Below are 24,586 nucleotides of genomic sequence, written 5' to 3'. Positions count from 1 at the left end.
ACAGTAACCTTCCTAGACCCTCTCCTTTGCAACATTAGCTCTGCTCTATTGATGTTCATGCCTTTCATCATTCTCTGTGAAATATCAACTCACCTATAGTTTGTCTGCACTGAGAAACAAACCCTCTCTCTGTCACTCCCCATGGAACATTCGACCCCTTTATAATGTTCCCCATCAGTAGGGTGAAGGAGGGGTCCTTCTTTAAATTGGGGCAAATGGATTGGACGGTCACACTACCAAGGGATATGATGCTGGGATGTCACTGGCTCCTAATGGAGGAATCACCCGAGATTCTGCCCCTTCTCCCTTGTACCTGCTGTGCCTTCTCAACAGGTTTCCTACAGGTAGCTGACTCATAGCTTATAGATTCATGTTAATTTTCTATTAAAAAGACATTTTTCCTGGGGTTAGATATACTTTTTTTTTTTTTTGGCATGTGTGTGTGTGTCCTCAAGTCATTCAATTTACATTGAAATATTGAAGGTAGAACTTAACTTTTGGTCCTGTAGTCCTTATTTTATTCAGTACAATGCCTCATATAAATGACCTGAATTACTTCATTCTAATTTCTGTACTCATAAAATAAACAGGATATAACCAACTTAAACAAAAACTGATCACACAAATGCAAGGCATCTGAAATTTTTTTCTTAGTTATTGTTATTTGGTAGGGGTGGAGTGGGAATGAAGGTACAGGGAAAAAGGGGAAAGCTGTGGGAGTATAGTACATATTCTCATGGACTCCTTTTAGGAACAGAGCGGAAGAATTTACAGAATATATCAAGCAAGTTGGAATTTAGCCAATGTGCCTTGCTCTCTCTTTCTATCGGTGGGAAAATGTTCATTTTGAATACAAGTGCCTTATATGCTGACATTTTTCGCTGCTGTGGAATATGGGAAATGTGCTTTATTTGTCATTTTAAAAAGTTCTAAATTCCTTGACCTTGAGACCTTCAGCACAATGATGTAGAAAAGAGAGAGTGGGAACTCTCAAGTCCCCTGAAGTCCCTTGCTCAGTCCTTTAGGGGCTGAGATGCCTTCTTTGTGTCTGGGGAAGATGGCAACTGATGTTAGTAGCCCTTGATTTTTAAATGGGACCAATAGGATTTTTTTTAAATCCCTGCTTTCTCTTTGCTAAGCTTCCTAGGCTGTTTGGGGTTTTAGAAAAAAATGTTAAAACCAACAACTTTTTATTTATTCAGAGTTCTCTTAACGACAGCTTACCCGTGATCCACTTAAATCCTAAATGAGAAAATTCATTCCTTTATGTGAATGTATTGCTAGCTCTCTTATGGAATATGGGGTATAGGAGTTGTGGGATAGAACTAGATGGAGCCCAAGATACCAGCGGTTACTTGGCTGGCTCTAAAAAGTCAACTGCTTTAGAGTCCAGAGATGTAGAATATAAGAGTTTGAGTCCCTGGAAACTTTGAGTGGTGTTTACTCACCTACGAGATAGGCACCCTTGTTTCCACAATATGTGGACAATGATAACAGACGAGATTTGTTCAGTGCACCACGTAGCATGCATTGGGTTAATATTTTTTTATATCCTCTCATTTATACCTCACAAAAACTCTATAAGGAAGGCGTTATTATCCTTATTTCATGGATGAGGAAATAGAAACTTAAAGAGATTAAAAACCTTGCCAAAAGTCTCAGTTAAATAATTGACTGTAACAGGAATTGGGTCCTCATCTGACTCCAAAGCCTTGCCTTTCATGGGTTTACTCTCCCAAACAGTGATAAAAAGGAAAGTGAGCCCACTTCTCACAAATGCTATCAATACTTCGTGTGATGTACCGGGGGACTGCACCTTCAAATAGTGCTAAACAATACACTTCCCATTGCTTCTGCTTGTGGCATCCCTGGATTTCCTTTAGCCTTCCAAAAGGAGTTTACCTTAAGGAATACAAAGCAGTAATATAAGCTGAATGTTTCTTTCTTTGGAGGGAGTGTTGAGTGGATATCAACTGGCAGTGAACGGTTGCAGATGACCTTGTTTAAGGTTGGAACTTCTCCATCAGCAGTGGGCCATGGAAGATCCTATGGTTGGTATGGTTGACCGTGGCCACTTCTTTTCTGGAAAGCTTGACCTCAATCCATCCAGATTAGGAAAAGTCTACTTTCTGAGGGGATCTTAGAGAATCTCCTGTACTACGGGAATCAGATATTTGCCTGCCTCGCCCAGGCACAGTGGCTCATGCCTGTAATCCCAACATTTTGAGAGGCTGAGGTAGGTGGATTACTTGAGGTCAGTAGTTCGAGACCAGCCTGGCCAACATGGTGAAAACCCGTCTCTACAAAAATAAAAAATTAGCCAGGCGTGATGGTGCATGCCTATAGTCCCAGCTACTCGGGAGGCTGAGGCAGGAGAATCACTTGAACCCAGGAGGCAGAGGTTGTAGTGAGCTGAGATTGCACCACTGCACTCCCATCTGGGCAACAGAAGGAGACTGTCTCAAACAACAACAACAAACAAAATCAAAAACAGATATTTGCCTACCTCAAGATAGCTAAAAAATTGTGGCTCTATTTGTTGAAAGATGTTAAATAAAAAATATTCAGAATATCAAGCTATGGATTCAGGCTGGCAGATTCTTTAAAAAGAAATGATCTCTTTCTGGACCAATTTCATATTGAGGTCAAGTCAGATATGACCAATGAATGGTCTGTGATATCCATCTATCCTGTCTGGGCAGAGTGACTACTTGAAATAACTAATTCTGGTTATGGGATTAAAGTAAATTTTATTTTTTAAAGAATATTTAAAAATCTTTTCTATATTTGGTATGTGTTATTTTAACAATTATTAAAATAGAAGTATTATTAAAGATTTATGGCCAGGCATGGTGGTTCACTCCTGTAATCCCAGCACTTTGAGAGGCACAGGCAGGTGGATCACTTGCGCTTAGGAGTTCGAGACCAGCCTGGCCAACATGGCAAAACCCTGTCTCTACTAAAAATAAAAAAATTAACCAGGCATGGTGGCGCATGCCTGAAATCCCAGCTACTCCAGAGGCTGAGGCAGGAGACTTGCTTGAACCCAGGAGGCAGAGGTTGCAGTGAGCTGAGATAGTGCCACTGCACTCCAGCCTGGATGACAGCGAGACACGGTCTCAAAAACAAGATTTACATCTTCTCGATTCAAAAATAAAACCTCTTTGCCAGGTATTGGAAGGGGTGTATGTGAATGTGAGATTGTGAGATCTCCCATTGTGATTGTCATTTAGAAATGTTTCATTCACTAACAAATTGTCACCTACAACCTGACATTCACTACTTCTAAGACAGGGACCACTGTGTCCTTATCCCATGAGTTGAGAAGCATTCTGCTTTTTATACATTTTATTTATATATCGATTGCATAGGTAGTACTTCCACCTCACTTGACATTCAGAAGGTACAAGAAGTTCCCTTCCTGGAAGCAAACAGTGTTATCAGTTTCTTATGTATTTTTCCAGAGATTTTTCTTGTTTATATAAGCAACACACACACACACACACACACACACACACACACACACACACAGAGAGAGAGAGAGAGAGAGAGAGAGAGAGAGAGAGAGAGAGGCATGCAACAATTAGGGGCCAAAATAAGAACAAAAAGACTGGCAATAAAGTGTATTTTGGCTCGCTCTATGTTGGGCTGATCTAACTGCACTATCTTTTATCTTTTTCTTTGTGACTAGGACTTCTGACTTCTCCCTCAGATTCTAATCTCTACCATTTTTTCCTCTCTTCCTCTCTCCCTCTTCCCTCTCTTTATCAGAGAGAAATAGCCACTCCTATTTATTTCTGATCTTATTTCTTCTTCCTCCTTCCCCTGCAGTTGAATATTAGATGATAGAGTGGTACAGCAAGAGGCAAAACTGCAGAACAGATGGGGCAGAAGAGAAGGAGGGGGCAGGCTGACACGGCTTCCAGGAAGCCTGCCTAAGCACCTCCCAAGCTGTGCTCTGTGCAGCTCACAGACCATGGAACATGAATGTCCTTCAAGGAGGTGACTTTATGGACTTTCTCCCTCCCACCTCTAGGGCTCACAGACTTCCTCTTTCATGTCCCTGGCCCATGGCCCTGATGCATCATAGGTGTCCTGGGTGCCTTTGAACCTCCTCTTCATTTCACTCTTGGAAAAGGCATTCTGTAGCAATCAAAGGGAACCTGAAGCCAAAACCAATGGCTGAGCCATCAGCCTGTTATTAATTTGTAGGATTATTAGTGACAGCAAGAATCGCAGGGTACAACCTTTTTCAAAAAGTAATTTACCCTGCTCTCCCACAGCAGCTCAGTTTTTGTCTGAATTAAATACTGTTCCTCCTACCCAGTTCCCCAGTGCAGTGAATCACAGACTCTGGGGAGGGAGGAAAGGGGGACCATGGCGACGATTTGGTCTGGTCCTCTCAATTCACAGGCCCACGCGACTCTCACTGATCTGATTTGAGACTTTCGGGCTTCGTGTCACTGTCAGGAAATGTATTTGGTTTTTCTTGAAAGAAAAAGTCCCCTGGACAAGGTCATCTGTCTGTTCCTGATGGGGTTTGTCATTCAGCTTCAAATATGGTGACTCATAGTCACAGGTCGGAATAAGCCTACTCACTATCATTTATTAAAAAGGAGCTCCCACCCAGGGAGGCTGCCTGCCTGGTGTAAATCATGACCTCGGCGCCAGCCGAGTGCTGATGAAATCATTTCTAATGACAAGAACTCGAAAATAGCTCAGGCTTGCTGCCTCTGTGTTTTTTTTGTTTTGTTTTGTTTTTGTTGTTTTGGTTCTTAATCAGTCCTTTGCTAATATTTCAGCCTTCAAATGAGGTACAGAACATTTGGATATTGACCAAAATATGCATGTTTCCCTCTCCTCCTGGAGATGGGCTAGATCTTGTAGAGCAGAGCAGGAGGATCCCCTTAATGGGGGGCGGAGGTTGACACCTGCATATGGCTTCGGAGCCGCCTTGTCTCTTCCACCTCCATGGTGGATGGAATGTTCCAGTTGGACCAGCCGGCCATGTCCTGTCGTGGATTAGACCTGCTGACCTCACCAGTAATATCTCAAGGGCAGATCCCCCAATCAGGATCGGGTCTTCTGGTTGGGGTTACAGAATCCAGATATTCTGATTCAGGCAAAGAGAAACATAATCATCATGATGGTCAAAAGTCTCAAGAGGAGATTATCAATTTAGAGTAAGAAATATAACCACAGGAGGACCAGCGGACAGTTCACTAAACAGCTCATCTTCTCCATGTAGACTTATATTATGTGTGAAGCCAATTATAATTTTAGGAATGTCTTGGTAAAACTAGAACCAGGGGAAAAAGAGGTGGATTTAAAATCTATATCCAGTTTTATTTCCCCCTTCATTGTTCTCTAGTGTTTCCGTGTGTGTGTAGCAGACTTGCTTAAGTAAAAACAAAACCAAAGAAGCTTTACAGGTTATCTGTCACCTATTTATTTACTATTTATTATTTTCAAATAGTAATAATAAACATGCCTATGCTAAAAAAATTCAAATAGTGCAAAGGGTATACAGTGAAAACAGAATTATTCTTCCCCCTTTGTCTCCAGTTCTCCAGTTCCTACCCATAGCTCCTAATTTCTCATGCTTCCTTCCAGAGATATTCTATATGTGTGGAAACATACATGTGTGCCTATTTCTTCCACTTGCATTTTATGTGTGCATATGGCAATACTCTGCATACACTGTTATATGTCTTACTTTTTTCACTTGACATTATATCTTGGGCATCTTTCCATGATGTCTTACTTTTTCCATTGTAGGGATATACCATAATTTGATGGGCATATCTGTGCTTACAATCTTTTGCTATTATACAAACTGCTGAAATGAATGAGTTGATTTAAGGGATATTTTCAGCATGGGGCATTCTGACAAAATACCTGTCTCTTGCAATAGAATAGAGATCTCTTATGAATAGAATGGTCTTGTCAACTGGGCCCAGTGGCTTTCTTCCTGGATACTGATCAACACTGACAAATTCTGACTCTTGTTTTTAACACCACCTTCTCCATCTAGCTAGATTTCGAGTGTTTACCATTTCCCTTCTTTTTGGATATAATGTACTTAATGAGATTTTTGTCTTTTTAGTTAGACTCATATTTTAGTAAGCATGTCTCTGAGACCATATCTAAGTTGCCAAGGTTATATTTTAGCTTTCCCAAAGCTGTTCAGCCATATTTTTACAGAAAATTGTGTTACTTTTAGGAATGTATTTTGTGTGTGTTTAACCAATATAACTCTGAGAAGATAACTTTATTCTGAAGGGCAAAGGTCTGTGTGCCTTCAGATTAATGTATGCTGTTACACTGAATTGAGCTGCCTTACTTTTATACCCATGACATAGACCAATAATTTGAAAAATCTGAATAACATCTCATCCCCCTTTTGTTTTTTTTCCTGAGGTTTATCAGTGGCCAGTGGTCCAGGGAAGAACAGAACTGCCCTTTCAACATTGCTATCTCTCTCTCTCTCTCTTTTTTTTTTGTTAATAATTTCAATTTGGCCGGACGTGGTGGCTCACGCCTGTAATCCCACACTTTGGGAAGCCAAGATGGGCAGAACACTTGAAGTCAGAAATTTGAGGCCAGCCTGGGCAACATAGTGAAATCCCATCTCTATGAAAAATACAACAATTGGCCAGGCGTGGTGGCATGTGCCTGTAGTCCCAGCTACTTGGGAGGCTGAGGTAGAGAATTGCTTGAATCCAGGAGGCAGAGGCTGCAGTGAGCCAAGATCATGCCACTGCACTCCAGCCTGGGTGACAGAGTGAGACTCTGTTTCAAATAATAATAATAATAATTTTTATTTTAGATTCAGGAGTACATATGCAGGTTTGTTACCTTGGTGTATTACATGATGCTGAGGTTTAGGGTATGAATGATCTCATCACCCAGGTACTGAGCATAGTACCCAACAGCTTTTCAACACTTACCCCCCTCCCTCCTTCTCCCCTGTAGTAGCCACCAGTGTCTGTTGTTGCCATCTTTATGTCCATGAGTACACAATGTTTAGCTCCCACTTATAAGTGAGAACAAGTGGTATTTGGTTTTCTGTTCCTACATTAATTCACTGAGGATAATGGCCTTTGGCTGCATCCATGTTGCTGTGAAGGACATGATTTTGTTCTTTTTATGGCTGTGTAGTATTCCATGGTGTATATGTACCACATTTCCTTTATCCAGTTCACCATTGAGAGGTACCTAGGTTGGCTCCATGTCTTTGCTATTGTCAATTGTGTTGTGATGAACATACGAGTGTATGTATCTTTTTGGTAGAACGATTCCTATTCATTTGGATATATACACAATAATGGGATTGCTGGGTTGAATGATGGTTCTGTTTTAAGTTCTTTGAGAAATCTTCAAAATGCTTTCCACAGGGGCTGAACTAATTTACATTCCACATCAGCACTGTATAAACATTCCTTTCTCCACAGCCTCACTAGCATCTGTTGTTTTTTAACTTTTTAGTAATAGCCGTTCTGAGTGGTGTGAGATGGTATCTCATTGTGGTTTTGATTTGCATTTCTCTGATGATTAGTGATGTTGATCATTTTTTCATGTTTGTTTGCTGCTTGTATGTCTTCCTTTGAGATGCATTTGCTCATGTCTTTTGCCCACATTTAAATGGGGTTATTTGTTTTTTGCTTGTTGAATTGTTTAAGTTCCTTATAGACTCTGGATATTGGACCTTTGTTGGATGTATAGTTCAATATTGCTCTCTTTTTAATGTGTGACGTGTGTGTGTGTGTTTGTGTGTGTGTGTGTGTATGTACATATCAGACTTGTTGAGGTTTTGAAAAGATGGGTTTCTATAATGGCAATGCAAGTAACTTAAAAATAAATATTGGACATCTGTGTTTTCAGAAATCCTTCTGGCACATTGCTACCAGAAATTCCTTACTGACCACATCTCTGCAGATTCCAATCTCCCATAGCCTTTTTAGAGCCGACATGGCTTTCTTATGGCACATTACAGCTGTGAATCCTACGTGTGTCCTGTCATATAGACAACCTGTGCTATCTATTCCTAATACTAGTGACCTTTTCTCTCCTTTCAAAAAGCTTTTGTTTTTTGTTATTTTTAACAGAAAGGCTCTTGCTTTGTTGGTCAGTCAACCTTGGACTCCCGGGCTCAAGCAATCCTTCCACCTCAGCCTCTCGAATAGTTGGGACTACAGGCATGCACCACCATTCCTGAAAAGATTTTTAGAAAGAGTATAAATCTGAGTATTTGATATCCTACAGAGAATACAAGTAGGACTCAAGAGCCCTACAATGAACTGTTATCTACCAGTGCCTCTTAGATACTTGATTCTCAAGAGCCATGCCACCGAAAAATAAAATCCATTAGGGTAAGCTAACTGATGTAACGAATAGACCTTCAAGTGTATAATGGTTCTAGTGCATTCAAAATTTATTTCTTGCTCACATAACAAGTGGGTGATTGAATAGTTCAGTAGGGTGACCCTCTTCCACATAATAATTCTGAGACCCAGGTTTTGCTGGCCCTACTCTTTCCACTTAATGACTTTCAAGCTTGCCTGGAGGTTACCTGCACTCCCATCTAGTTGGAAGGAGACAAAGATCATGGAGGACTGCTGCACTGCAGGCTTCTAAGGGCCAGTCCTGGAAGTAGTGCAGATCTCTTCTGCTCACATTCCATGGCCAGGACTCAGTCACATAGGCACCTAACTGCAAGGGATCCTGGGAAGTGTAGTCCCTGGCTGAGCTTCCACTTTGTGGCAACAACTCTACACTGCAGAAGTGGAGCCTGGATTTTGTTGGACACATAGCTGTCATTGTCTTATAGCCACAATCACAATGTTTTTATATATTACCTTCTGAACACTTACATAGGAGGCACTGTAGTGTGTATAGATGCACTATCTAATTTAATTCTCACAGGTAGCTATTCATTGTGGATATTATTAATATATTTTATAAATGATGACATTGAAACTCAGAGATTAAATCACTTGCCCAAGGGCATACATCTAGTAAATTTTGGAACTGAGATTCAAATCCTGGTCTGATTCTAAAACCTAATGCTCTTAACTTTTATGTTTATATTGTCTAAGTAGAACTGTCATGTTTATGCCTTTAATGGCTAAAACAGAAGACAGGGACAAGCCCCAGTGTTCTCCATTAGTTTTCTTAGTTTTTTTTCTAGCAGGACCAAGCAGGAGGCTCAAGGTTCTGAGTAATCTCAATGGGTTGTGTTTTTTTTTCTCTCTCCTTCTTTCTTTTTCTCTTTTCTTTTGTCTTCTTTTCTTTTCTTTCTTGGTATCACTCTGTTGCCCAGGCTGGAGTATAGTGGCATGATCATAGCTCACTGCAGCCTTGACCTCCTGGGCTCAGTTGATTCTCCTACCTTAGCCTCCTGTGTAGCTGGGACTACAGGCCTGCACCACCACACCCAGGTAATTTTTTTGTATTTTTTGTAGCGACAAGGTTTTACCATGTTGCCCAGGCTGGTCTCAAACTTCTGGGCTCAAGTGGTCCCCTGCCTCAGACTCCCAAAGAGCTGAGATTACAGGTGTGAGCACTGCCCCTGGCCATCTCAATGATTTTCACACTATTCTTCACCTCTTCTGCTTCATTGTCTGGAACAAGCTTGTCCAACCTGTGGTCTGTGGGCCACACATGGCCAAGGATATCTTTGAATGTGGCCCAACACAAATTCATAAGCTTTCTTAAAACATCATGAGATTATTTTGCAATTTCTTTTTATAGGTCGTTGGCTATTGTTAGCCTTAGTGTATTTTATGTGTGGCCCAAGACAATTCTTCTGGTGTGGCCCAGGGAAGCCAAAAAATTGGATACCCCTGGTCTAGAATCTAGATTAGTTTCAATTATTTCCAAGTATTCAATTACCATTCATATAAAGATGACTACTAAGTAATTATCTTCTGCCCAAATGTTTCATCTTAGCTTAGGTTCTAACTGCCTACTCGACAGCTCCATGGGCACCTTCATTCAGTTCATTGCATCCTCAAACTGAAGGCATCGTCTTCCCACCTGAAGATCCATTCATTTCTTAGGTTTGTTAGTCAATAGCCTACTGACTTTCATTAACTTCCCAAAGTGTAGGTGTCAGACATTTGTTTCTCCATTACTGCTCACTTCCCAAAGAGTACGTAGATTCACAGCTATTTTGCATGTTTTCTAGACGGTCCAAATGTCATCACTATCGCCTAGAGAGTTGAGGGACTATTTTGAGATGGTGATGATGATTATCTCAAGAAAACGCACTCCATGTGCAGGCCTCTTCTCTTCTCACTTTCTGTTTGACACTGAGGAAGTTGGTGAGAGCTTCTAAATCACGCAAATCCTTAGGCATACAGGCATGGCCTGAGTCATGTTTGCCCACTCGTGGAGACACTGATGCCTGTGAAAATGATCCTGTAGGTCACAGGCAAATATCCTGCTACCTCAAGTCCCTCTGTCCAGCCTATTCTCTGGAAACCTATTCTCTCTGTCTTCCCCTACATTCCTCACCTTTGAGCTGATTTTAATGCAGTAAAGACCATAACAAATCAGAGTTTCTTCTCTGCTCAGGGACTCCTGAAAATCTGGGGGAAGATGTTGCTTGTCCTTAGTAAAAAGCTCAGCCTATGGAAACACAGAGGCCTCTCCGAGATACTTTGTCTCCAAGGAAAACCCAAGCTATTGTTTATAGACCTTGGAGTTTATTGTTACAAAAAGGCTGGAAGATAAACTGTGCCAAGTACTAAATTAAAAAAGAAACACAAGAGACACCCCTGAGTAAGGATGAATGTGAAAGTGGCAACCGATGCTCAGGGAATTTAAATTCTCATTTTCAGCTATCTTTTCTTCTTTGTCAAAAATAATTTGTTATGAAATGTGAAAGAAAATATTTATGACTGTTTGGTTTTCCCCTCTCATATGCCATTTTGCTAATCTTTACAAAAATATTGTAAGGTAGGTGATATACATATGTCTTTCACAGATGAGAGGACTGACCTTAGAAAGGCTAATTGACAAGCCAAGTTACTTAAATGAAGGTTTTTTTCTTTCCACATTTTTATATCTGTAGCCATAGATCTAGGATAAAGGACTGTGTCTGCTTTGTGCAGTACTGAGGAGCTGGTACAATTCCTGGTACAAAGTAGGGGCTCAGTAAATGCTTGCTGCATAAAAGAATGAATGAAACTGTAAAATAATTATAACAATTGTCTCTTCCACCTAGTAGTGACGTAAATTGGGATGAGCAAGGTCATAATGTGGAACAAACAACCCCAAAGTTTCAGCAGTTCAAAACACAGGTCTATTTCTTATATTCTTACTTAATGTCCATCAAAGGTTGGCAGGGAGTGTGGGGGCGGGGGCTCTAGGCTCTACTTCACTCCTAACAGTTACTCAGCGGCCCAGGCTGATGAAGCTGTTCCTATCTCGAATGTTGCTACTTATGCTGTAATGAAACCATTTAAAGTGGAAGTCACCCACTTCTCTTTGCTCACAACTCATTAACCAGAACTATCCCCACGGCCCCACCTAACTACAAGGGAGCCAGAAAGTGCGACTGTATCACGTGCCTGGAAAAAGGTAGATCCAGAAATATATGGCAAAGGGCACTAATGACATCCATAGGACATAGAGGTCAAATGAAATGATTTATATAAAAATGATTTTTATCACGAGAGGCAGTTAGTGGTGACTGGTGATTATTACGCTTAGTATGGCCTCAAGTCATTTATCTTGGGCAATGATAGAAAGGCCCTGGGACCTTGTCGGAAGGAATATCATGTCCAATCCTGATTCTTTTACACATGTCAGGATGGTTTTCTTTCCAGATGCAATTTTTGCAGCCTCCCAGTCATGGGAGTTTCTCAACCACACATAGGTTGGTTAGGAAGCCACTCTCTGATTAAGAGGATGGATGCTTCAAGAAGGCTCACCACCCTAGTATGCTTAGATCTATCCTATTCTTAAATGGTGAATAATATTGTCCCAATTCCTTTCTTTGCCAAAACACCACAGACTCATCTGGTTTGAAGAGTTGAACTGCAGTGGTTGAAGACCAGACAGTAGAGTTTCAAGCTCTACTGGGATGATTACTAGGTGGGGATCTGTGGACAGTGGAGAAAAGTTCTTACTCATTTTCATCATTGAGGATGGGCCACTGGCGTAGGTCAGCTGGAATTTGAGCAAATAAGGTTCCCATCTATCCTTTTTGGCAAATGTTATAAGTTTCTGGGAAATAAACCACATGGAATCCATAAGTTCATTTCCTAACTCTGTAAACTGCTGAATGCTTACAAGAGTAGAAAATAAACATACTCATTCAATGCACAATGAAATGATTTTCAGTCATCTTGTACTTGTAGAATTAAAGTATTAGAAGTTATTTGCCACTACATGAAAGTCTAATCCAATCTTTTTTATAAAAGACAGTAAACAGACTGGAACGCCCAATTCATATCTTAGTTCTGTGAGCCACAAGGAGGTACCTGCTTCAGGTTGAAAGATAGAGACGATAATCAAATTTAAGCATAACTCAGTTCCTCCAGATATTAATCATTGGTTGTGTCTGAAGTGTGAAGGGAATTTCCCTCTTTCAGGCATCTCAGGGATATGTGGGGTTGGGGGTGGATTGTGGGATGAGATGATTAGAAATGGTATTGGATTCTGTATAGCCCTGTAGATAGGGGTCATTTGGGGCTATTATCTTGGCTTCCTCTGTGTATATCACCTCTAAAATAATGAATATGTCCTCTCTCATAGATAGGAGTGGAGCTTATCAGACAGCTTATATAGACTCAGAGGACATTGAAGCTATTTCTGATTTTCTTATCTACACACTGAGAGATAAACTATCTCTAGAAGGTCTAATAGTACAGTAACCAAGAGCATGGCCTTTTGAGTAAGAAAGACCCACTTATTAGCTGTGTGAAGTCGTTCAGTATCTGTGAGGCTCAGTTTCTGAATTTGGAAAGTAAGAAAAATAACAGAACTCACCTTTAAAGGAATGTCTATGATGATAAAATAAGATTATATATGTAAAGAACTCAGCACATTACCTAGCACATAGCAAACCCTCGATATTTAAAAAATTTCTAAGTTGGGCTGAGTGTGAAGGCACCCCACCGTTGTATTAATTTGTTGACTTTTTGACATATGTGTAGAGTGACAAGATGCACATTTAGCATTAAATAATCACTTCAATTTATTCCTTATGTCTTGAAGTACACATGGGATAGTGAGGAATGCGACCAGTCTCTATTCCAGGTGCCATGCAGAATTACATACATTACATCTGAATGTGGTTAAACATAGAGCTGCTGAACAGGCAACACTTATCTATGATGTGAGAAGTCAGGATAAGGGTTTCCGTGTGTGCAAGGTGGTCACTGGAAGGGTCACACGGGGCACTTCTAATGCACTAGTAATGTTCTGTTTTTTATCTGGGACCAATTACACAGATGTTTCATTTTTGAAAAATTAATTGGGGCTGGGCATAGTGGCTCATGCCTATAATCCAAGCACTTTGGGAAGCTGCGGTGAGAGGATTGCTCGAGACTAGGAGTTCGAGACCCACCTGGGCAGTGTATCAAGACCTCATCTCTACAAAAATAAAATAAAATAAAATAATTAGCCTGGCATGGTGGCCCACACCTATAGTCCTAGCTAAGGAGGGAGGATGCTTGAGCCCAGGAGCTGGAGGTTGCAATGAGCTATGAGCATGCCACTGCACTCCAGCCTAGGTGACAGAGTAAGATGCTATCTCAAAAATAAATACATTTAAAAAATTTAAAAATGTTAAAAATTATTTGAGCTGTATACTTCTTTTTTGGGGGGAGAGGGGAGAAGGAGTGTTGCTGCGTCACCCAGACTGGAGTGCAGTGGTGTAATCACGGCTCACTGCAACCTCTGCTTCCCCGGTTCAAGTAATTCTCCGGCCTCAGCTTCCTGAGTAGCTAGGATTACAGGTGCACACCACCACACCCAGCTGATTTTTATATTTTAAGTAGAGATGGGGTTTCACCATGTTGGCCAGGCTGGTCTTGAACTCCTTACCTCAAGTGATCTGCCCACTTCAGCCTCCCAAAGTGCAGGTATTATAGAAGTGAGCCACCATGCCCTACCTCATTGATACTTCTGATAGGTACATTTTTCTCTACTGATATTATATTTCAATACAAAATTAACTCAATGAAGCTTCTAGGTCGTCAGTCTAACCTGGGAAGATAATCAACCAAGATTTAAAATACTGCTCCAAGGAGATAGAGTCCATACTTAATTCTTTCTGTCTCTCTCTTTTTTCTCAGATAATGTCCACCTAGTATAAGTGGGAAGAAAGAAAGCAAAACATTTCTGACATTTGAATTTTATGTTCCTCTATTTTATTCAGTGGTTATAAATTTAAATTTCATCTTGTCTGAAATTCATATCTCTACTCCAATTTCTTTTTGCTTTACATTTGCCTAGTATTGCTTTGCTTACCACCTTTTAAATATAAACTTTAAATAATAATAATAATAATAAAATAGTGACAAATCAATGAAATAATGCTATATGTACTATTTATCTTTGAAATTAGAATATTGTCAGGACATTTGAAGTTCTCTGTACATCCTTTTCTGATTTAATCTTTGTCTCTCCAACTTTTCTTTTCTTTCTTTCTTTCTTTCTTTTTCTTTTCTTTTTTTTTTTTTTTTTTTTTGAGATAAGGTCTTGCTGTATTGCCCAGGCTGGAGTGTAGTGGCATGATCATAGCTCACGGCAGCCTTGACCTTCCAGGCTCAAATGATGCTCCCACTTCAGCTTCTTGAGTAGCTGGGACTACAGGCATATGCCACCATGCTTGGCTAATTTTTGTATTTTTTGTAGAGAAGAGGTCTCACAATGTTGCTCAGGCTTATCTTGAACTCTGGGCTCAAGCAATCTGCCCACCTTTGCCTCCCAAAGTGCTGGGATTACAGTTATAAGCCATCATGCCTGACCCCATTTTTCTTTATGTATATGTATACACCACTAAATAATACAGATAAACCCAACTTATGATGATTCCAGTTTAATGATTTTTCAACTTTGTGATGATGTGAAAGCCATATGTATTCAGTGGAAAGCGCTACAGCATCCTTGAGGTGCTGCGCAGGAGCAGTGAGCCACAGCGCCCACAGCTGCCAGTCAGCCACATGACCACAGGGCAGACAACTGACACTACAGTGTGCAGTGGTGCCAGATGATTTTGCCCATAGTGTTCTGAGCACATTCAAGGTAGTCTAACCTAAGTTTTGATGCTCCATATGTTAGTTGTATTAAATGCATTTTCTACTTACAATAGGGTTATCAGTGTGTAACCTCATTGTACATTGAGGAACATGTGTATATTATTCTGTCTTTTTTTTCCTGATTTAAAATTTTATGGTTTAACTACATTGGATACAGAAGGCCCTCTTTTTCTGAGGTTTCACTTTCTGCAGTTTCAGTTGCCTGTGGTTAACTGTGATCCAAAAATATTATGTACAAGAAGATATTTTGAGAAAGAGAAAGAGGCAAAGCACATTCATGTAAGTTTTATTATAATATATTGTTTAAATTATTCTATTTTATTATTTGTTATTGTTAATCTCTTACTGTGCCTAATTTATAACCTAAACTTTATCATAGGTATGTTATGGATAGAAAAAAACATCGTATATGTAGGGTTCCATACTATCCATAGTTTACGACATCCACTGGGGGTCTTGGAACATATCTACCTCGGATAAGGGGGGACCACTATAATGTCAAGTGTTTTTTTAAGGAGTCTTACCAATTTACAATCTTTCCAGCAGTGTTAAGAGTTTCTGTTGCTTCCCATTTCTGCAAATAGTTAATATTGTCGATTTCTTAAATTTTTCCTAAGTTGTAAAATTTCCTACATTGTAAACTGATAGCCTATTGTCATTTTAATTTGCTTTTTTACTAATTATCAAGATAGTTTGTTTATTTATTTTTTGAGATAGAGTCTTGCACTGTTGCCCAGGCTGGAGTGCAGTGGCACGATCTTGGCTCACTGCAACCTCCACCTTCCAGGTTCAAGCGATTCTCCTGCCTCAGCCTCCCAAGTAGCTGGGATTACAGGCGCCCACCACCACGCCCTGCTAATTTTTTGTATTTTTAGTAGAGACGGGGTTTCACTATGTTGGCCAGGCTGGTCTCAAACGCCTGACCTCATGATCCGCCCACCTTGGCCTCCCAAAGTGCTGGGATTACAGGTGTAAGCCACCATGCCCAGCCATCAAGGTAGTTTAGAATTTTTTCACCCAAATGTTTATTTGCTGTTATTGCTTTGTTTTCTGTTAAGTGTTTACAGGTTCTTTATCTGATTTTATTTGGGGTTGTGTGTATTTTTCTTATTGAATGTATGAACAATGTATATACTATACATAAAAGATCTGTTTTTCTTATATGGGTTGCCAATGTCTTCTTTAAGTTCTTGGCTTGTCTTTTTCCTTTCCTTGTGGGTTTTAATTTTTAATTTTTATTTTTATAATAAAATCATTTATAAGTAATAAGTCTAATAAAGACTAAACTATTTTGAAAGGGTACATCAAACTTGGAGGACTTACATTACCTAATTTTAAGACAATATAAAATTGTAAGAATAAGTAACTTAGTGAGGCATTCGTATTCAGATGGACATAAAGATAAATGTGACAGAAGAGAGAGTCTGGAATTAGATCTACACATACATAGTCAATAGATTTCCAGCAGAGTTGTCAGAGGTTTTTGAAGCAGAGCAACTCCATCTTGAATATGGGCTGGGTAAAATAAGGCTGAGACCTACTGGGCTGCTTTCCCAGATGGTTAAGGCATTCTAGGTCACAGGATGAGATAGGAGGTCAGCACAAGATACAGGTCATAAAGGCCTTCACTGATAAAATGGGCTGTAGTAAAGAAGCCAGCTAAAACCCACCCAAACCACGATGGTGACAAGAGTGACCTCTGGTCACCCTCAGTGCTACACTCCCACCAGTGCCATGACAGTTTACAAGTGCTCAATATGGTCTAAAAAGGGGAGAAATGAATAATCCACCCTTTGTTTAGCATATAACCAAGAAATAATCATAAAAATGGGCAACCAGCAGCCCTTGGGGCTGCTCTGCCTATGGAGTGACCATTATTTATTCCTTTACTTTCCTAATTAACTTACCTTCATTTTACTCTATGGACTCACTCTGAATTCTTTCTTGTGTGAGATCCAAAAACCCTCTCTTGGGATCTAGATTGGGATCCCTTTCCAGTAATAGAGTTACCAAGGCAATTCAAAGAAGAAGTGATAATCTTTTGAACAAATAGTGCTGGAACAACTGGATTTTCATATGCAAAAAAAAAAAAAAAAAAAAAAAAAAAAAAAAAACCACACAAAAACACAGAAAACAAACAGGCCTGACCCTTACCTCACACTGTATTACAAAATTTAACTTAAAATGAATCATAGGCCTAAATATAAAAGCTAAAATTATAAAACTACTAGAAGAAAACAGAAAATTTTCGTGACAGTGAATTAGTCAAAAATGTCTTGGGTAGAACACAAAAATAGTACAAAGCATGAATGAAAAAACTGATAAATTCAACTTCATCAATATTATAAACTGCTTTTCAAAAGACACCGGTAAAAGAATTTAAAAAACCAAGAACTGGATGAAATTATTTGCAGGACATATATATGATAAAGAACTTGTATCCAGAATACATACAGACTTTTACAGTTCAATTATAAGAAATTACACAACCCCATTAACAAATGAAGAGAAGGTTTAAGAAACACTTCACCACGGCAAATAGCACATGAAAAGATACTCAATACTGGCCAGGAGCGGTGGCTTACTCCTATAATCCCAGCACTCTGGGAGGTGGGCCGATCACAAGGTCAGGAGATTGAGACCATCCTGGCTAACACAGTGAAACCCTTTCTCTACTAAAAATACAAAAAACTAGCTGGGCGAGGTGGTGGGCGCCTGTAGTCCCAGCTACTCATGAGGCTGAAGCAGGAGAATGGTGTGAACCCGGGAGGCAGAGCTTGCAGCGAGCTGAGATGGCGAGCCTGGGCGACAGAGTGAGACTGTGTCTCAAAAAAAAAAAAAAAAAAGAAAAGAAAAGAAAAGATACTCAATACCGTTAGACATTAGGAAAATATAAATTGAAACCGCAACGAGATATGACTACACACCCACATTCTAGTGTAACATTCTAGGCTAACATTAGAAAGATTGATTTTATCAAGTATTGGCAAGGATGTGAATTAACCTGAACTCTTTGCTGGTGGGAATACAAAATGGTGCAGCCACTTTGAAAAAGAACTTGGTAATTTCTTTACAGTTAAACATACACTTATATATGACTTAGCAATCCCACTCCTGAGTATTTACCCAAGATAAATACAACATATGCCTACCATGAAACCTGTATGCAAAAGTTTATTGCAGCTTTATTTGTAATAGATCCAAATTGGAAACAATGCAAATGTCCTTCAACTGGTTAAAAAAAAAATTGTGGTATGTCTGTATGATGAAATACACTCAGAAATAAAAAAAGAATGAACTACTGATACACATAGCAATATGGGTGAATCTCAAAACATTATGCTAAGTGGCAAAGAAGGCAGACCTAAAAGGCTATATATTGAACGACTGCATTTATATGACATTCTAAAAAAGGTTATAGGGAAGAAACACATCAGTGAGTGTAGGAACTGGGAACTGGGGGAAGGGATTAACTGCAAAGGGGCACTAGGAATCATTTTGAGGTGATGGAAATTTTTATATCTTGCTTGTGATTGTGGCTACATGACTGCATATGTTATCAAAACTCACTAAACTATACACTTAAAAAAGATTGTTTATTGTATGTAAATATTATATGCAAATTATATTGTATGCAAATTCAGTAAATCTGATGAGTTTTTAAAAGAGTCAAGTAGTTCCACAGTCCCTCACTAAGAGAAAGGGATTTCTTGGGGGAATCCCCTTCATTCTTTTAGACACATTTTATGGTATCTCTATGTAACATTATATTTCTGGCTTTTTCAGTTGTGGGCATTTATCAATTGATCTTCACTATGTGCGATGAGAATTTAGCACTCCTTCAACTCCCATCTACCCATCAAACGCACATACCCTTCCTGCCCCACCCTCCCTTATTATTATTTTTTCTTCAGGTGGCCAAAGATCATTTTCAATTTCAGTGGTCTGTGTGCCGATGATTTCATCTCATCCTTCTCTTTCTGGCTGTCTGGCCTCCCAGGTAAGCAGTTCTTTTCTCTCTGGGACACAAGTTTGGCTTATAGAATATCTCTAGTGGTAAAAAAAAAAAAAAAAAAAAAAAAAAAAAAATCCACAGGCTATGAAAGCAAAAGTGTCTTCATTAGTGTTTGTTGAATTGGTAATGGATCTACAGAAGAGATTTGTTTATCTCACTCTATTACTGTTGTCCTCTGAACAGACTGAAGCAGTAAGAAAATTTTTGTCTGAACTGCTATTCCGCATTTTCATTTCTAGAAACAATCCTTCCCAGAAAAACTAATCTCTCCTGGAGGCTGAGGTGGGAGGATTGCTTGAGGCCAGGTGTATTAGTCTGTTCTCACATTGCAAATGAAGACATACCTGAGACTGGGTAATTTATAAACAAAAAGAGGTTTAATGGACTCACATTTCCACCTAGCTGGGGAGACCTCACAATCATGGCAGAAGGTGAAGGAGTAGCAAAGGCACGACTTACATGGTGGCAGGCAAGAGAGCATGTGCAGGTGGGGAACTCTCCATTATAAAATCACCAGATCTCATGAGACTTATTCAGTATCATGAAAACAGCAGAGGAAATGCCACCCCCATGATTCAATCCCACCAGGTCCCTTCCAGGACAAGTGGGGCTTATGGGAGTTAAAATTCAAGATGAGATTTGGGTGGAGACATAGCCAAACCATACCACCAGGAGTTTGAGACCAGCCTGGGCAACATAGTGAGATCCTGTCTCTCCAAAAAACAACTTTTTAAAAATGAGCATAATTGTATCTACCTTATAGGGTTGTTTCAAAGATGAGTAGAGACATGGTAAATTGCTAAATAAATGTTAGCCTTATCATTTTAAATTTCAGGGTAGAATTCTAAACACAATGTGTTTGCTTCTAGAGAAAACCGGCTCTGGGATTGGCTTCCGATGGGTCCCAATGTTTCTGGACTTTTGTTGGCAATAATCTTTTTCCAACTATGCACAGAGCATCCCTGTATGGAATTAATTTAGTGTTAGTGTTATTTTATATTTAAAAATCCATTTAGATGTTAAATACTGTTCTCCTTTAATGAGTCTCAGAGGAAAGCCCACCGTCTGCTCAGCGGATTTGCCCTGAAGGGAAAGAGGCTAGTGGGATGCATCACTACTAATGGAATAATTAATAGAATGTGTTTAAGACTGAGAATAGAATGATTAAGAAAGCCCTTGTACTGCAAATCAAATCTAAGTTTTCGGAACAAGGGTTTGTGAATGAAACTTGGTATTTTTAACACCACACTATCAGTCTTCAGCAGGTGAGGGGAGGATGAGCAAGAAGGAAAGGAGAAATGTGGGCATGGTGAGACATAAAAGGAAATCCATGATTAGAGAAAAGTCCATTTAATATTGGAGGATAAAGACAGTTAGCTGAAATGCTGGTTTTCCTCTTTAAGAGAAAAACTAGGTAGGTGCCCTAACCTCCCAGATATCAGAATATTAAGACGTTTCTAACCAGAGTGGTGAATAAGGCAGGAATGGACACGACAACGCGCTTTTGACGTGACTCATTCTTCCCTTGAAGCTGGGTGTTCCCAGGCGGTAGTTTTCCAGATAATCCATTCTCAGTGGACATAGCAGGACACAGATTTTAGGGGTGATATTCCATCTTAATAAAGATGGAATCTGGTGTACTTGTTCAAGAGAGAATCAGGAGATACATACAAAGGGATTAAGGATAATTTTGTTAGGTATGGTAATGGCAATACAGTTATGGTTTTGTTAACATAATAACATGAATGGTTCTGGACTTTTTGCAGCTTTATGGTATGTAAGTAATGTTCCCCCCTCTTTTTTTGCAGCAGGGTCTCACTCTATGTCACCCAGACTGGAGTGCAGTGGCACGATTTCTGTTCATTGCAGCCTCAACTTTCCAGGTTCAAGTGATCCCCCTCCTAAGCCTCCCAAGAAGCTGGGACTACAGGAAAGCACCACCACACCTGGCTAATTTTTGTATTTTTTGTACATATGGAATTTCACCATGTTGCTCAGGCTGGTCTCAAACTCCTGAGCTCAAGCGATCTGCCTGCCTTGGCCTCCCAAAGCACTGGGATTATAGGCGTGAGCCACCAGGCCCAGCCATGTCCCAATTTTTAAGAGACGTGTGGAGAAATGAAAGGTCACGCTGCTGTGCATTTGGCATGGTGGCTCACGCCTGTAATCCCAGTACTTTGGGAGTCTTTAAGTGGGCGGATCACATGAGGTTGGCAGTTTGAGACCAGCCTGACCAACATGGAGAAATCCTGTCTCTACTAAAACTACAAAATTAGCCAGGAGCGGTGGCACATGCCTGTAATCCCAGCTACTTGGGAGGTTGAGGCAGGAGAATCACTTGAACTTGGGAGGCAGAGGTTGTGGTGAGCTGAGATCGTGCCATTGGACTCCAGCCTGGGCAACAAGAGCGAAACTCCGTCTCAAACAAACAAACAAAAAACAAAACAAACAAATAAACCATGAAATAAACCAAAATCTTAAGAGTCATTTTGTGTAAAAGGTGCGATTAGAAGGAACCTCTCTGTTAAGAATAGAAGAATAATTACAAAAACAAGCATGTTACATTTTAGCAAATGGAAAAAAAAACAATAAAGCTATTTGCAAAATTTAGAAGATACATGTTTTTTTCTCTCCAGGATCAAGTGCCTTTGGCAAATCCCTTTTGGTTATGTTGCTATCCAATTAAAAGCAGAAAATACTTGATTGGGTAGAGAGACCCACTTCATGTTCTGCCTGCCAGTCTGGGAGTAGATTATCTGTTGCTACGTGCAATCATCAATAGGATCATAAAGATGAATCCTGCATGGTTGTTTGCAGTGTCTGGATGTTGTTAAATGAGGCATTTGCTTCATCATAAATTGTGCAGTGCCTCTCCCATCCCCCTTCTTTCTTTCTACCCCTGCAGCCACGGCATGTGTGCCTTTCTCAGAATGCAGGAGTACACGTGCTTTCCACAAATCATTATACCAGGTGCAAAACCTGAAAAAAAAAAATCCTTCAACAGACCCTTTTGAGCACCAGCTATATACAGGCAGAAGGGCCCTCGGCTTGATTTAATGCTCTGTTGATGCCTTCTTGAAATTCTCAATGTTTTTTAACAAGAGGGTCTGCATTTTCATTTAGCACTGGCGCTGCAAATACTGTAGCCCGTCTTGAGCAGTAAAACACACACACGGGCATGCACGCGTGCGCGCGCACACACACACATCTCTGGCCTTATGTAGTATATTTGCTAGGATGCTAGGATTAGATTTGGGATCTGGCCCTGGGAGGCATATAGTTCTGTGGGAAGAGAGGCAGTTGTGTAAATACCTTCAGCAGAGTGGGAGAAGAGGAAGACAGGAGGCAAGGTTACCTGGGCAGTGGAGCAAGTTTAACCTTAAAAAAGCAGTAGATGTTGGCTAGTGGAAGTTAGGGTGGACAGGAGAAGATGGGGGATATTTATCCATGAGCAGGGGCCTGGAGGTGCTGGGGGAAAGTGTTCTTCTGTGTGTTTATTAAAGCTGAGCTCATGGTCCGACGGATACCAATGTGATAAGAGTGAGGAGGCCAGAGAGGGGTTCAGTCCCTAAAGGACCTTACCTGCCCTAATAAGAAACTGCAACTTCATTGTTGGGTCAATAACTTTCAACACTTTGTGACCCATTAAGATCACTTGGAGCAACAACATTATACTAATCCCCTATTGTCACTTAAATCAGAATTTCAGGAATGGGGATGAAGATATTGGCAGTCTTGAGAGCAGCCCAGGTGATTCTAAGGTTTAGCCAGAGTGAGAAACACCAGATTTAGGCAACAGGGAGTTGGGGTGCAGGATACTACACTAATAAAGCTGTACAGAGTGTATTTGGTCATACCCATATTTTAGAAAGATCTAAACGAGTTGGAGGGTGAGTTAGGGAGGCAGTCAGAAGGGACAGTGCTTCGCAAAATTTTCTGTGCTCATGAATCACCTGGGGGTAGTGTTAAAAGGCTGACATGCTAAGGTGTGAGGTGGAGCCTAACTACGTTTCTAACAGTCTCTCAAGTGATGCTGAGGTTGCGTGTTCTCTGCCACACTTCGAGTATCAACGAGTCAGGAGATGCTTCCAGAAATCTGATTGCAAGAGACAATCAGGGCTGATGAAAGGCAGCATGCGCGGGATGGAGACATTTGTGCCAGCCCTCACGTTTCCTGCTAGGGTGAATGAGTAGAAGTTGTAAAAAGCAAGTTTTTCACTTAGAGCAGCACTTGCCTAGGAGATATCAAAGTTGATTGTCGAGTTTCAGCGCTACTGATTCTGATCCGCCCAAGCGGATAAGGACTGTGCACTTTCAGTGGTCTCCATACCCCAGAACTAAGGGAAGATTCCTTTCTGATGGTATTATGAGCCTTGTTTTTAACCAACTGTCTGCAGATCCGCTGGCTCACTTTATCCAATACAGACTGATAGTTTTCAATGCTTCCATTAGGATAATTATTACATATTCCCCCTTTCTAGCACTTAAAAACTTACCCTCTTGAGGGAATACTTTTGTTTAAAGCTCTATGGGTTTTTGGTTTGTTCATTGACGATACTGCACCATTTAGCATGTAGGGAACATAGGAGAAAGAACACGTGGTTGAGGGAAAGGAATGTGGAGGGGATAAGAGAACAATTTCGGTTTGGATATGTTAAAAATTGCTGTGACCTTTGATGGATAGTTTCAGTAAGCATGTGGGCATACAGATCTGGATACAGGGAAAGTCTGGGATGCAGGAGTGAATTTGGAGCCATCAGGACATATGCAGTAGTTGAACTTGTGAGACAGAATGAATGTGACAATCCTGGTGGTGGAATTAGGTGGGAACAGGGCCACAGACACGACCCTGGGTGGTATGAACAACTTGGGAATGTGGTTGGATGCGGTGGCTTAAGCCTGTAATCCCAGCACTTTGGGTGGCTGAGGCAGGCAGATCACCTGAGGTCAGGAGTTCAAGACCAGCCTGGCCAATATGGTCTAACCCCATCTCTGCTAAACATACACAAAATTAACCAGGTGTGGTGGCAGGTGCCTGTAATCCCAACTACTCAGGAGGCTGAGGCAGGAAAATCACTTGAACCTGGGAGGCGAAGGTTGCAGTGAACCCAGATCGCGCCACTGCACTCCAGCCTGGGCGACAGAGTGATACACTGTCTCAAAAAACCAAAAACCAAAAACCAAAAACCAACATCTTGAGGATAGGTTGAGGATGCAGAGCTCACAGAAGACACCACAACAGAAGGCTTGGGAATGGCTTCTTTTCTGCACTCTCTCCTCCCCCATTCTCTCTCCT

At 40.5% G+C, this 24,586-nt stretch overlaps 1 protein-coding gene across 6 annotated transcripts in view; it reads left to right on the top strand.

Moving 5' to 3' along the window:
* Positions 1-24,586, top strand: part of DCTN6 (dynactin subunit 6) — a 1,120,059-nt gene that overhangs the window by 331,421 nt on the left and 764,052 nt on the right. The gene's annotated exons all lie outside the window — the stretch shown is intronic.

Source organism: Macaca thibetana, chromosome 8 (genome assembly GCF_024542745.1).
Source record: "Macaca thibetana thibetana isolate TM-01 chromosome 8, ASM2454274v1, whole genome shotgun sequence".
Classification (NCBI taxonomy): domain Eukaryota; kingdom Metazoa; phylum Chordata; class Mammalia; order Primates; family Cercopithecidae; genus Macaca; species Macaca thibetana.
Note: the sequence above shows the minus strand (reverse complement) of the source record. Positions and strands in the feature narration are given on the sequence as shown.